This window comes from Mauremys reevesii, linkage group 4 (genome assembly GCF_016161935.1).
Source record: "Mauremys reevesii isolate NIE-2019 linkage group 4, ASM1616193v1, whole genome shotgun sequence".
In the NCBI taxonomy this organism is placed as follows: Eukaryota; Metazoa; Chordata; order Testudines; family Geoemydidae; genus Mauremys; species Mauremys reevesii.
This window is the reverse complement of record NC_052626.1, coordinates 102,130,502-102,143,482: the sequence shown is the minus strand read 5'-3', so window position 1 is coordinate 102,143,482 and position 12,981 is coordinate 102,130,502. Positions and strand designations below refer to the sequence as shown.

The 12,981-nt window shown below is 41.4% G+C and overlaps 1 long non-coding RNA gene across 1 annotated transcript in view; it reads right to left on the bottom strand.

Annotated features, from left to right (window-relative positions):
* The window catches only part of LOC120402986, a 61,224-nt gene extending 49,239 nt beyond the window's left edge, over window positions 1–11,985 (bottom strand). The window contains exons 1-2 of the long non-coding RNA XR_005597403.1: window positions 11,875–11,985; window positions 5,708–5,789 (exon numbers count right to left, since the gene is read on the bottom strand). This is a non-coding gene — a long non-coding RNA (uncharacterized LOC120402986). The remainder of the gene's footprint in view (window positions 1–5,707; window positions 5,790–11,874) is intronic.
* Window positions 11,986–12,981: the final 996 nt, after the last annotated feature.

Sequence of the window (12,981 nt, the reverse complement as noted above, 5' to 3'; positions counted from 1 at the left end):
TTTTATGACACATGCGTGTGGCTTTTTCTATGCCTCTTCCATTATGTGTCCCCTCTTTGCCTCCTTTATTTTTCCCCATCCCAACATAAAACACTTTAACTAACTATAACCAAACTCAACAACATGAAAAACTGTAAGGCCATATTGCTTTGTCTGGGAACTGCTCTCCTTTCTATATTATGATTGGCTTTGGGGGTTAGTAATTACTTAGTCACAGTTCTCCTAGGAAAAGAATAAATTACATTGAAGTACACTGTAATAAGTATAATGTAATAGAGACTGATGGCTGTGCATTACATCAGATATTAGGCCTGTTTCTGTTATTGCACAAGCCAAACATCTCCAGATGTCCAAGAAGAAATGAATCCTTCCATCCCTGGAGACAACATAACACACAAGCCTATTAAAAAGATACATCAAGTTATGAAAGCTCTATGATTAAACGTTTTAGGGTCAAATGTGGATGCCAGTGAAGTAAATGATAAAAAAAAATTAACTTGAGTGATACTAAGATTTGGTCCTTAGTAAATAATGGAAGAGTTATTCCACTGCAATTGCAAGACTAAACCCCCATCAAGGAAGAAAAGGAGCACAATGTCCCTTTAGCTATTGGAACTGCACTACAATTCAGTATGACATGGAAATCACCTGACTGCATTAGAAAACAAAGACAGGAAAGTGACGGGTCCAGCTTAAGCTAATAAAGTGAGGGAAACCCAGATCTGAGGCCTATGCTCTTGTTACCATGTCTAGGTTTTGAGCACACAGAGTAGGTCTGAGATGAGGGTCCAGATCCATTGAAGCCAATTTACACCAGTTGAAGGGCCCACGGTGCAAAGTTAGCTTTTATTTTGAACTTTCAAACGTTTAGTAGTTAGCTATGAGTCTTTTCATGTTTATAGCTGAGAAAAATGATCACAAAGACACATAGCAATTGCATGAGTGTCCATTAAGTACAAGGGGATGAGGAACAGGATGTGAGGAGCCACTGCTCCCGACACCAGCAACCAGGCAAACAACTTCCTTGAAACACAAGAGTGTGCTAGGAGTTACACCCAACTAATGCATCGTGGAGGGGGCCATGCCCCTAGAAGAGCGAGCTTCTGGAAGACAGGCCTGTCGAGCAAAGGCAGCTAGTGTGACTGCTGAAACCAGCTGCAATTATTAGCTGACAGCAGGTCAGTGAGCACACTGTCCCTTCTTGTGGGAGCAGCAAAATGTGCTTGCGATGCGTGGTGGTGACTAACCCTGAACAATTTTGCCTTGCACCATCAGATTTCATTATATGGAGGACACAGCTGACAGCCTTTCTGTTCATCGTTAGTGCTCTGGCTTGCTTGTGTTATGATATTTCAAATCCTAAATGTATAGGATATGAGCTTAAGCCCTAATGAGATTAATAATAAAAATACTCTGCATGCACGTGGCATTTTCGAGATGAAATAGCAAAGTGATTGCCAAATATTTGTTTAGCCTCACAACTCTCCTGTGAGATGGGTACGTATTATTACTCCTGGTTTAGCAATTGGGAAACTGAGGCACGGAGAAGTTGAGCAACTTCTCTGAAGACAGCAAATGACAACAAGTGAGGGGAACAAGCAAGATTAGAATTTAGAAGCTCCTCATGCCCAGTTGTGGTTTCATGCCACTAGAACACACTGTTCTGAGGCCAGAACCCAAGCTGCATCTTTAGCATACAGATTTCATTCAACACACACAATGAGTAGTTTGATGCCATTGTGGCTTATTACTGTTAATATTTTTTTAAATTAGAATGTGCTTTATGAAGTTCTGCTTTCTCATTGGTTGCTGTGCTGGTATTTTTTCAGGAGTTAATTACTAGCATGAAAGCCAAACAGTAGCAGCTGGCACAGGAAAAAAAAGAAACAGTAATTGATTTATTTTTTAAATATATGGTTGATAATAGCAACCATGAGCTCCCAGGTTGTGTCTTTCCCAGCACTTAATTACCAGATGGGTTAAGGGCCTTCAACTATTGCAATTGGTCATTAGCTACCAGGAAGTGTCCTTCCTGTCATCCGTTATTGCTTAATTGTATGGAGACCCACTGCAGTATAGGACTGTTAAAGCTGTGGATTAATTGGACTCTGGCCCTTAATAGTTCTAATAGTTTATCATATCAAGGCCACAGTAGGTTAGCATTTAGGTTCTTGACATGATAGTCCATAACAAATTCCTTCAGAGCTATTCTAGTTTATATTAATGCCTATTGGATGATTGACACAGTAAAACATAATTGCCATGAAGAAATCATTTTGGTCAGTTGTGTTAAGAACCATTTAGTGACACTTTAATTCACTTTGACACAGCAGCCTCTAAAAGCTTCTATGCTCATATTAAAGCCTACTTAGCGGCTTGTGTAGTGTTGCAGTTCATCAGGGAAGGATCATTCAGTTTTGCTATGGAGAGCATCAGGTTCTCATAAGCGCTTCAAACATTTCCCCTCAAATATTCTATCAATTTACAAAAACTCTTGAATTCCCTTCAGCTGTGTTTATGCCCCATTGTGCGTGTACTGTCTGCAAATAGTTTAGCAAATAACTTATTGGCAAGAATATTCCTGCAAACAGCAGATTTTTAGTGAAGGTCAGAGGAATAATCATGGACAGTGAATTCTGAATGTGTATTTGCACCAAAAACCTAATTCTGGCCCCAGTTCAGCAAGATCATAGAATCATAGAATCATAGAATTCAAGATCAGAAGGGACCATTATGATCATCTAGTCTGACCTCCTGCAAGATGCAGGCCACATAAGCCGATCCACCCACTCCTTAAGCAAGCGACCCCTGCCCCATGCTTCGGAGGAAGGCGAAAAACCTCCAGGGCCACTGCCAATCTACCCTGGAGGAAAATTCCTTCCCGACCCCAAATATGGCGGTCAGCTGAACCCCGAGCATGCGGGCAAGACTCTCCAGCCAGACCCTCTGGAAAAAGGCTAACAATATCCTATCATTGACCCATTGTACTAATTACCAGTGTGGCACTTTATTGACCTATTGACTAAGCCAGTTATCCTATCATACCATCCCCTCCATAAACTTATCTAGCTTAATCTTAAAGTCATGGAGGTCCTTCGCCCCCACTGTTTCCCTTGGTAGGCTGTTCCAGAATTGCACTCCTCTGATGATTAGAAACCTTCGTCTAATTTCAAGCCTAAATTTCCTGACTGACAATTTATATCCATTTGTCCTCGTGTCCACATTAGCACTGAGCTGATATTTAGCACTTCCCTGGTATTTATCCCTCTGATATATTTAAAGAGTGCAATATTTAATCATGTGTCTAATTTAAAGTGTGTAAGTGAAATACCTTAAGTTAGACACATACTGTGGGATCCACAAAGGGACTTAGGCTTCGCCACATGGAGCATCACAGCACCTAACTTTCAGGTGCTTAGTAACTCATGGAGCAACACTGCAATTCACCTAGCTGAGTTGGGGGCATTAGACACCCAAAAGATGAATGGAGAGAATTAGGCGCCTAAAAATGTGATCTACTAAATCCAGCATGCTAGAGGCCAGCCAATGGCAGATGCTGACCAGAGGGGTTAATCTCCACTTTTCTCTCTGACAAAGGCATCTAAATGTGGGCTGCAGTGAAGTGCCTAGCTCTGCTAGTGACCCACAAACAAGAACCTCTCTCCTTGAGCTGGATAGCTTCGGCACCTAAGTCATCTCTTGTGAGAATGAGTTAGGCGCCTGCCTCACGCCACACAAAAATGGAAGGGAAGGAGGTGGCGGTAGGCCTGGGATTAGAGCTTTCACTGAGGACGTGGTAGAGTCCAGATCCAGTACCCTCTCCCTGCTAGAGGGGAAGGAAGGATTGGAATATGGGTCTGCAATACCTCTTGGGAGTGAACTCTAACCACTGGACTGTGGGATATTCCTATCTAAACCAACCCTCTGAGTCCAGCTTGTGACCATATGTAGGCATCATGGCAGGCCCCGGGAATCATGCCACAGCATCCATGGACATTAATTTGGCATGTTTATCACAAGTGTTCAATGGTGGCTTGTATAGGCATGGGGAGCAGGGTCATGCTATGGTTTCCTGATGCAGATGTATGCTCCATTAACCACTCCCAAGGTGCATAAGAAGTACTGCCAGCCAGTACAATTCGACCATGTTTTTCCCACTGGGTGGCTGGGTCAGTGGGGAAATCAGCGTACTTTTGTTACTTGTCCAGTGATGGCCTCCAGAAATTAGTCCAGCACCCTGGTAGCCATAGGCTGCTGACAAGTGTCTGTGCAGTGACCTGCTGAAAAGCTCCTGTGGCCAGTATGGCCAGGGCGGTGCTCACTCTTGAGGTGATGAATAGTGCCTGGCTCCTACGGGTGCTGGCAGACAGGTCATCCTGCAGGATATTGCAAAAACGGTGGCATGTGATTGGGTCCAGCCTATTGGGCTGGATAGAGACACACTGGGGAGATTCCCCTAGAAGTGGGGAACAGCAGGTTCTCGCAGATGATGGCTGGACTCAGGTTTGGAAAAGAATTTAGGGCAAAATTTCCCAAACTTGGCACTTAACATTAGGCTTCTAAACCCATATTTAAACACCTAAATATATAAGTGGCCTAATTTACGAAACTGCCAAGTGCCTTTACCTCATATTAACCTCAATGGCTTTTGTGGGTTCTCAGCACCTGTAACAATCAAGCCACTTAGATTTAGGGGTCTTAACATGAGTTTAGGAATATAATTGTAGACACTAGGCTTTAAAAATGTTGTGCCCAATGCCAAGCTCACTTGTACTTACAATAGCAAAATAATAGTCTTAAATGCATGTCTGTTGCTAATAAAACAGTAGCTCTCACATGCAGTTATTCAAACAACTTAGTATCAGGTTAACAACTTATTCAGGCCCAGATCCTAAAAGGTATTTAGGTACCTAACTCCTATTGAAATCAATACATTTGAGGATGTAGGTCTCGGTTCTTGTTAGTGTTTTTTTGAAGTGAAGGTGGGGTAATGAATTTGGCATTCTCATTCTCTAAAAGGATTTGGGGGTTGTGAAATATGGAGCATGATTTTCACATTTGTCTCATTTATGTCTAGATAAATCAAACATGTAGCAACACAATCCATAATACTAAATCTTGTGACATGTACAGATTAATAGTGATACTGGGAAGGTGCTATGCCTGACAAGTGGTAACCACAATTGTATTATCATTGATTCTAAATTGTGGTTCTTTGGTCACAGTGTTGGCCAACCAGAACATATTTTGGGAAGGAGAGGCGTTTCCAGAAATGCTGAAGTTTATGGTATTATAATTCAACAGGTAGTTGATAAGAGGAAGATAATTATACATGGTATGAAGAGGAGTAGTCTGTGTACTAGAAGCCATGTGTGTCCTCACTTCTGCATATTCAAGAAGGTAATGTAAGATTTTGGCAAATGGAGAATAAAGAAGTGACTGGTGGTTTCTTGGCAGTATAACTTGTGGTCTGGTCTCTTTTTTAAGGGTCTTGCTGAGGTGTATTGCAATTAGCACACCTATTTGATGGAAAGCAGAGAATCAACACACTCAGCCTACATATGATTGAATTTCAATTTCTGTCAAATGGTCTAAAATATTTGGGACACTGTATTCTTCCTACTACTGTAGACTGCAAGATGTGGTTAAAATTCAATAGAGTTAATTAAGAAAAACCGGAGCGCAAAGACCTTAATGATCAAATTACCCAATCACAATGAAATATCTCAGACATCAGGAAATCCACATTTGATGCAAGACTTCAGTTAATTCCACCAGAATAGCTGCAGCTGCGGTAAAAGCAAAGGATAAGTGCTGGAGATGCAAAAAAGAAAAAAAACTTGAACAGGGAGAAAAAAAGCTTTATGGAAAACTTTCAGTACAACACCATCTACTTCCAGAGGATGAGCTCATCATTTTATAGACTAGGAAGTTTTTCTATTTGTAACAGTCTGGATCTAGGTGAAGAGGTGGGGTTGAGGGGCACATCCGAAGATGACTCCATGGTTTCTCACAGTGGCAAAATCCTGATTCTATATGAACAGATATCCTCTTCCATTCAGACTGGAGAGAGCAGTTAATGACCTGATAGCACCAGAGGGCTTCTTTTCAGAACGACCAGTTACAGATATTGCCTAATGTAGTTCTATTTCACTGCTTTATGATGAACATTATTTCCATTAAAATAGTCACACTTCAGATCATGGATGCATGTATAAATAGTTGGTAAAGTGTTAATAGATGTCAAGTATCAGAGGGGTAGCCGTGTTAGTCTGGATCTGTAAAAGCACCAAAGAATCCTGTGGCATCTTATAGACTAACAGACATTTTGGAGCATGAGCTTTTGTGGGTGAATACCTACTTCGTCGGATGCAAGTAGTGGAAATTTCCAGGGGCAGGTATATATATGCAAGCAAGAAGCAAGCAAGAGATAACGAGGTTAGTTCAATCAGGGAGGATGAGGCCCTGTTCTAGCCAAGGGAGGAGAAACTGGTTCTGTAGTTGGCAAGCCATTCACAGTCTTTGATTAAACAAAGGCTGTGAATGGCTTGCCAACTACAGAACCAGTTTCTCCTCCCTTGGTTTTCACACCTCAACTGCTAGAACAGGGCCTCATCCTCCCTGATTGAACTAACCTCGTTATCTCTAGCTTGCTTCTTGCTTGCTTATATATACCTGCCCCTGGAAATTTCCACTACTTGCATCCGACGAAGTGGGTATTCACCCACGAAAGCTCATGCTCCAAAACATCTGTTAGTCTATAAGGTGCCACAGGATTCTTTGCTGTTAATAGATGATTACGATTACCAGGTGTCGTAATAAATGGTTAATCCACTGTTGTAGAGTCCAATAGGTCTATTAATCATACAACCCTTTATTAAATATTTTAAAATGTACCCTTAATATGAAGTGTGACCAAAATAATTAAATGCTCATAAATTTTGGGTCTCCTCCAACCTTTATTATAGTCAATGGAGAGACTTCATTGTAGTCAATAGAAGTTAGTTTAGGTCCTAGCAGGGAAAAGCTCAGATAGTTTGTCAGCCAGAAAATAGAATGTTCTTTTTTATTAGTTGTTGCTAGTTTCTTATTACAATATAGTAGGACACTGCTCTTTGAAATGTCATCTGACATTCTACAGTCACAATATTGTTAGTATGTCACATGGACCCAGACACAGTGAGTACTATGAAGCACTCATAGTTTTTCACTCTGCGGTAATGAAAAATGCCACAGTTACTGCAGGTACCTGAGATGGTGAACATAAAGGTTTAATGTCACTCACTGCAAGTCTGTAGGATGCCAGTGCAATACCAGTTTGCCACTCTATGTCACCTTCTGGTATGTGTAGGTAATACCTGTAATAGCCCCAATTTCTGATGCCACAAATAAAATAGTATTGCCATACCAATGATTATGCTCCTATGCAGTGTGTTGCTGATAATCATTCACCCTTACTAATAATTCACTTCAGTATTTACCAGAAAAAAATGACTACATTTTTGGAATAATGCTTTAAATGTACCATGAAGCTCAGGGGCTGGAATGAACAAATTCCCTTAAGCGCAGCTGCTTAAGGATGGCTAAGTGGGTAACTCATATTTCCAGTTCTCAAGAGTTATTGTTATTTTGCGGAACACTGAAAATAAGTTCTTTACGGTCCCTACCAGCTTGTGAGTACATTCTCTCCCCCGGTCCATCTCCCTCTCTCTCATATGTTGTGCGAGAGTTTCAAGGGCTCGTCGCCCACAATTTGGGCCAGATATTTCAAAAGAGCTCTGTATCCATTTGAGCACCTAAATAAGAGCCAGATCTTCAAATATTCATAGTGCTAGAGGCAATATTCTGTCTTTCTCTCTCTCATGTAGATACTGATATGTACATGGACAAAAAGTCCAATATTTTGTAAAAATTCTCATCAAAATTCATCCTGCCAATCAACATAGAGCTGGTTAAAGAAATGTTAAATTTTGGAATTTTCAGCTGGAAAAAAAGGAACAAATGTTTCACAAAAATATTCACTAGTCTTCCATTTTTCAACCAGCTTCACTCAGCACCCAGCATTCAATATTTGAAGATCTGGCTCTTATTTAGGTGCTCAAATGGATACAGAGCTCAGCACTTTTGAAAATCTGGTGCTTAGTGTAAGTGCTGAGCTGTCTTGAAAATGCAGAGAGAACATAAAATGCTGTAAAATATCTGACCTAGAGAAAAGATGGAAACAAATATATTCCTCTGTTACCTACCAACTTTTTCTAGAACTGCTCTGATTAAACAGAGTTTATTCTGTGGCATGTTGAACTCTCAGTTTATTTTAATCTGAGGGAAAACATCTAGTGGCTAAAGTATTTACAAAGTCACTTTTACCTTGTGTGTTACTGTTAGAACTGTGTGTCTTGAACTGACGCACACTGTGTGGAAAAACTCTATTAAGGTTTTGCATTATCCATGGAGAATTAGGTGGAGGTTTCCAAGAAATGGTGTGGCATGTAACGTGTTATGGCTTTCACACTGCAGTTGGAAGCAAAAATATTTTCTGACAGAGCTCAGACTGGGTATAGGAAATTTAAATCCATTTTACTGGTCTAATTAAGTGACCATTATAATCACAATGTGTGAGCAGCCAGATATCACATGAGAGTACTTCATTTATAAAAGTAAAGATTATCCTAACCTGGCCTTTGGCTACTGCAACTTTTGATACTAAGATTTTCGTAAGAATTTTTACTTGAGCTTCAGCTCATCATCTCCAGTGAGGGATGGAAAAGTGTTTAGTAGAGAGTTAGAAAAAAAATATCTAAGAGCCCATCCCAGCAAATTCTTAATCATGAGTGATTCCACTAAAGACAAGGGGACTGGTTGTGTGACAAGGGGCAAGGAGTTAGTGGGGGTAAACTCTACAAATTAAATAGTACCTCTTTCTTCTAAATGCCTTTTTTCTTAGAGCAGTCCTGTTGTGGGTGGGGTGAAAGACAAGGTAGTAGGTGCCATCTAGGTTTCTGAGTGAAGTCTAGGATGGCAGGAGTTGGCAACCTCTAATGTTTTGCATGCATCCTGGGTGAATAGGGGCTGGCTCCTTTCTCCATTAAACGCATGAAACAAGGCTGAGCTCAGAGAATGCTCTCCAGATGCCTTCTGAGTCCTTTCACAAAGAGTTTGGGCAGTCTCAGCGAAGAGCTCCACCAGGAGGCTGTGTGGGAGGCCATAAGGCAAGAGGAGTTGCTAGCACTGTCCTTTGAAGAGCAGCGGTAGCCACAGGAAGTGGGCCTGGAAGGCAGGAGTTCTGTCGGGCCTGCAGCCTGGTGGTGGTGTGAGGGGCCAGCAGAGACCTGCTGTTAGATGGGGCTCTGTGAGGATCAGCTCCTCGGTGGAAGGGGTGGGCTTTGCTTTCTGCTGGGTGGTTTTTATGGATGAAAGGAGGGTTTTGCAGTCCTCCAGGGGCACTAGTTGCTGCTGCTAGGGACCATGAATGGTTTGCATAATCAGGTCAAAACACTTTATCACAGGCTTTTCCAACTAACAGCTTGATCCTGTGACGCTCTGGGCAAATTCAGCTCCCATTGACACAACTGGCATTCACATAATTATGCCCTGAGATCCTTAATAAGTGTTATGGGACTTACGAGAGAATTCATAAAGCTGAGTTCTTCTCTGATTTAAAAAAAGAAAGCTGATGATCTCCTAAGGACAGCCTGCCAATTTTTCTCCCCTACTGTTGTTATGATTTACTACAATAAGGTGTTTGCAATTCTGTTCAGATATGGACTAAACTAAGGGGTTCCAAAGAGGATGGATCTAGACTGTTCTCAGTGGTACCTGATGACTGAACAAGGAGTAATGGTCTCAAGTTGCAGTGGAGGAGGTTTAGGTTGGATATTAGGAAAAACTTTTTCACTCAGAGTGGTGAAGCACTGGAATGGGCTACCTAGGGAGGTGGTGGAATCTCCTTCCTTAGAGGTTTTTAAGGTCAGGCTTGACAAAGCCCTGGCTGGGATGATTTAGTTGGGAATTGGTCCTGCTATGAGCAGGGAGTTGGACTAGATGACCTCCTGAAGTCCCTTCCAACTCTGATATGCTATGATTCTATGATTCTATCCGCACACACATCAGATGCTAGCAAGTAGCTGAGGAAATGTAGATATTAGAACTGGTTGAAATGTTTTTTGCTGAAAAAGGGGGTTTCCTTACCTGCAAAATTTTTCATGGAAAAATTCTTTTTTAATTTTTGGATGAAATTTGGAAATGAAAAATTTCAACAATTCTGAAATTGTGGGATAATATCCTTGTTTCCCCAAATGTTTTAAAACTTTTTCTTTCCATTGGAAAAAGGGAGAAAATATTAAGGGAATAATAATAATTATAATAATTTCACCCCTCCACTAAAAAAAAACCCTTTCCCCCCAAAAAACCTCTTTGCAAAACATATTTAGGTCTGCTGTAGTAGGAGTCTTGCAGTAAGCTAAAGGTGCAGAAATTCAGTACCAATAAATACAAAAGCCACCTCTTGTCTGATATACTTGCTTTTCATACTTTATCAATGTATCTTTTGGTCTCACAAATCGTAACTTCCATCTCTCCTCTTTTTACCTCCAATGGCTCAATTCTGAATTCAGTGGGAGGTTTATATGCATAAGTACAACAGGATCAGACCTTAATTTAATCTGCTATTTATCTGCTGCTTTAATTGTAGCCCAGAGGGTTGTATTAAGAAAGTGGAAAAGTGCCACTTGTGAATACAGAGTGGCTCTCACCTCTTTAATGGAAAAACACTCATTTTCTGGAAGAAATGATAAAAATTGTTGCACTGGTTATGAACGAAGTGAAGGTGTAGAAAGAGAAAGCACTTTTCTTTTCTGGTTCTGATATAATTAATAGACTGTGGATTTTCAAAATACTGCACAATCCTGTTCCAATCTCCCGTTAACTTCAATGGGAGCAAGGTTCTTCATTTCTTTTATTTGTTTGTAAATCTATAAGTGGTGAAATGCTTTTTAGGTTAATGGGTTGAGATTTTCAGAGCTGTCAGGGGGTCCTGCATGCATCTTCCATTAATTTAAATAGTAGACGTGTGTCTAAATACCTTAAAAATCTCAGCTGTAGTGTTTATGCTATTTCTCTGTGCTTCCATTTCTGTAGGATGCTTCCCCCACCCTTTTTGTTTTTTTGACCATATTTTAGGGAAAAAAGAATATTTTACAACACAAACTATTTGAAAAATGAAGCAAAAAAAAATGTAGCCCAAAGCCCTAATCCTGCAAAACTCCTCATTGGTAGGCTCCTGGACTCACATGGAACCCTACTGATTGTCTCTGGGTGCATTCTGGGATCTCTATGATGCCCACTGGAGGACCAGGGCATGAGGTTGTAAATGGATTTCTGCTATGAAATTAACAATGAAAAATCCCAATTTAAATCTTGTTCACAGGAGCCTCAGGGAGTTAGGTGCCCAAATCCCTCTGTATGCAGAATTCTTTTAAAATACCCTTGAAATATTTGATGTTGTTTCAAAATAAATACTCAGCTCTAGGCTTTTTGGAGTGGCTTTACTTTGGTTGTTCCACCCCAGCTGAAAAGCCAAAGCAAAAATTGTCAAGGAAATAATCAGGGCTTCTAGAATAGGTTGGCTCTCTATTTTTGTCCCTTCTTCCACAATATAGTGTAACAGAGTGCTAGAAATTAGATCTTTTTTTGCACATTCTTCTGGGCCATAAAATAAATTGCCATTAGCCTGGGTTTTTTGTTTGTTTGTGTCTGCTTGCTTTAAGAAAAAAAGGATAAACCTAAAATCTGATTAATCAGAGATAGAAGTATTGATGAGAGATGTAATGGAAAACGCTTTGCTCATGAGCCAGTGAGCGCACACAGGACCCATACCTTAGCTGGAGGGTACAGAGCCAGGGGCCTTGCGGGATCCTTTTCCTTGGCTTCACACCAGCAAGTTAGAACTGAGTCAGTAATTTTGACGTATGCTCTGTCATGACCTCGGTTGAGCCACTGTTGTCACAAAGGCCTCCCCCTTGATATTGGACTGGTAGGTGCTAATAAGCCCATGATGTCACAGAGGCCTAGCAAAGCAGCCAGGTAGAGTTGTGGCGGCCTTAACTTCACAGTTCAGTACTTACCATTATATATGTATGTAAGGCCTGAAGCCTAACACAGGGGAGCTTAGTGCTAGCACTGTTGGTGAAATGAGGCAAGAGTGGCCCAGAGATGCTCATGAACTGTAGATGGGCAGGGTCTCTATTGGTGAGGGAGCTCTCCGCCAGCATCTGCTGAAGAGCAAGGAGAGTTGACTGCATGGGCCAGGCCTCATTTCCATTGGTTTTATGTGATGGTTTAGGATATTTGGGTTAAAATTCAGTTTAATTTTCCATTTGGGAGCAATGAAATGCAATTACCTTGGTGACAAATACAAGGACAAGATACTGACACTGAATATGCCTGAGGTCACTGTAACTGAGACTGATATCAGGCACAGTTGGCTATGGGAGAGCTGAAGGGGGAGAGTTGGGGAAGAGATACTCACCTGCTGTTGGGTGTGCCTCTGTGGTGGTGAGAATGCCATCAAGGATTCTAGATACCACTGACCCCCTCACGGCTGAGCTGAGCCTGCTCAATAGTGGACAGAGCATCGATGAGGCAGCTTGACGGCAATGGACGACTCAGAGCAGTGGTGGCACTTTCAGAGGGCCTCCCTATCCAGAAACTGAAGCTGAAATCACTAGGGCTTGGTAGCAGCAACACCAGAGCAGCACAGGGAGCACTGACTTGTTAGAATCCTTAGATTTCTCCAGCCAAGGACTGCTAACCATAAGTGGGGATCTGGGGAAGAAGAAACTGTCCAGAGCACATCAGCCACTCACAACGGCCAAAGGAGGACTGTGATTGGTACTGCTTTAAAGATGCCATATGCTTCTGTGCATATGAGAGACCCTAACTCTTCAGAACGCTTCCGTGATCAGAATTAGAGGTTTAAACCTA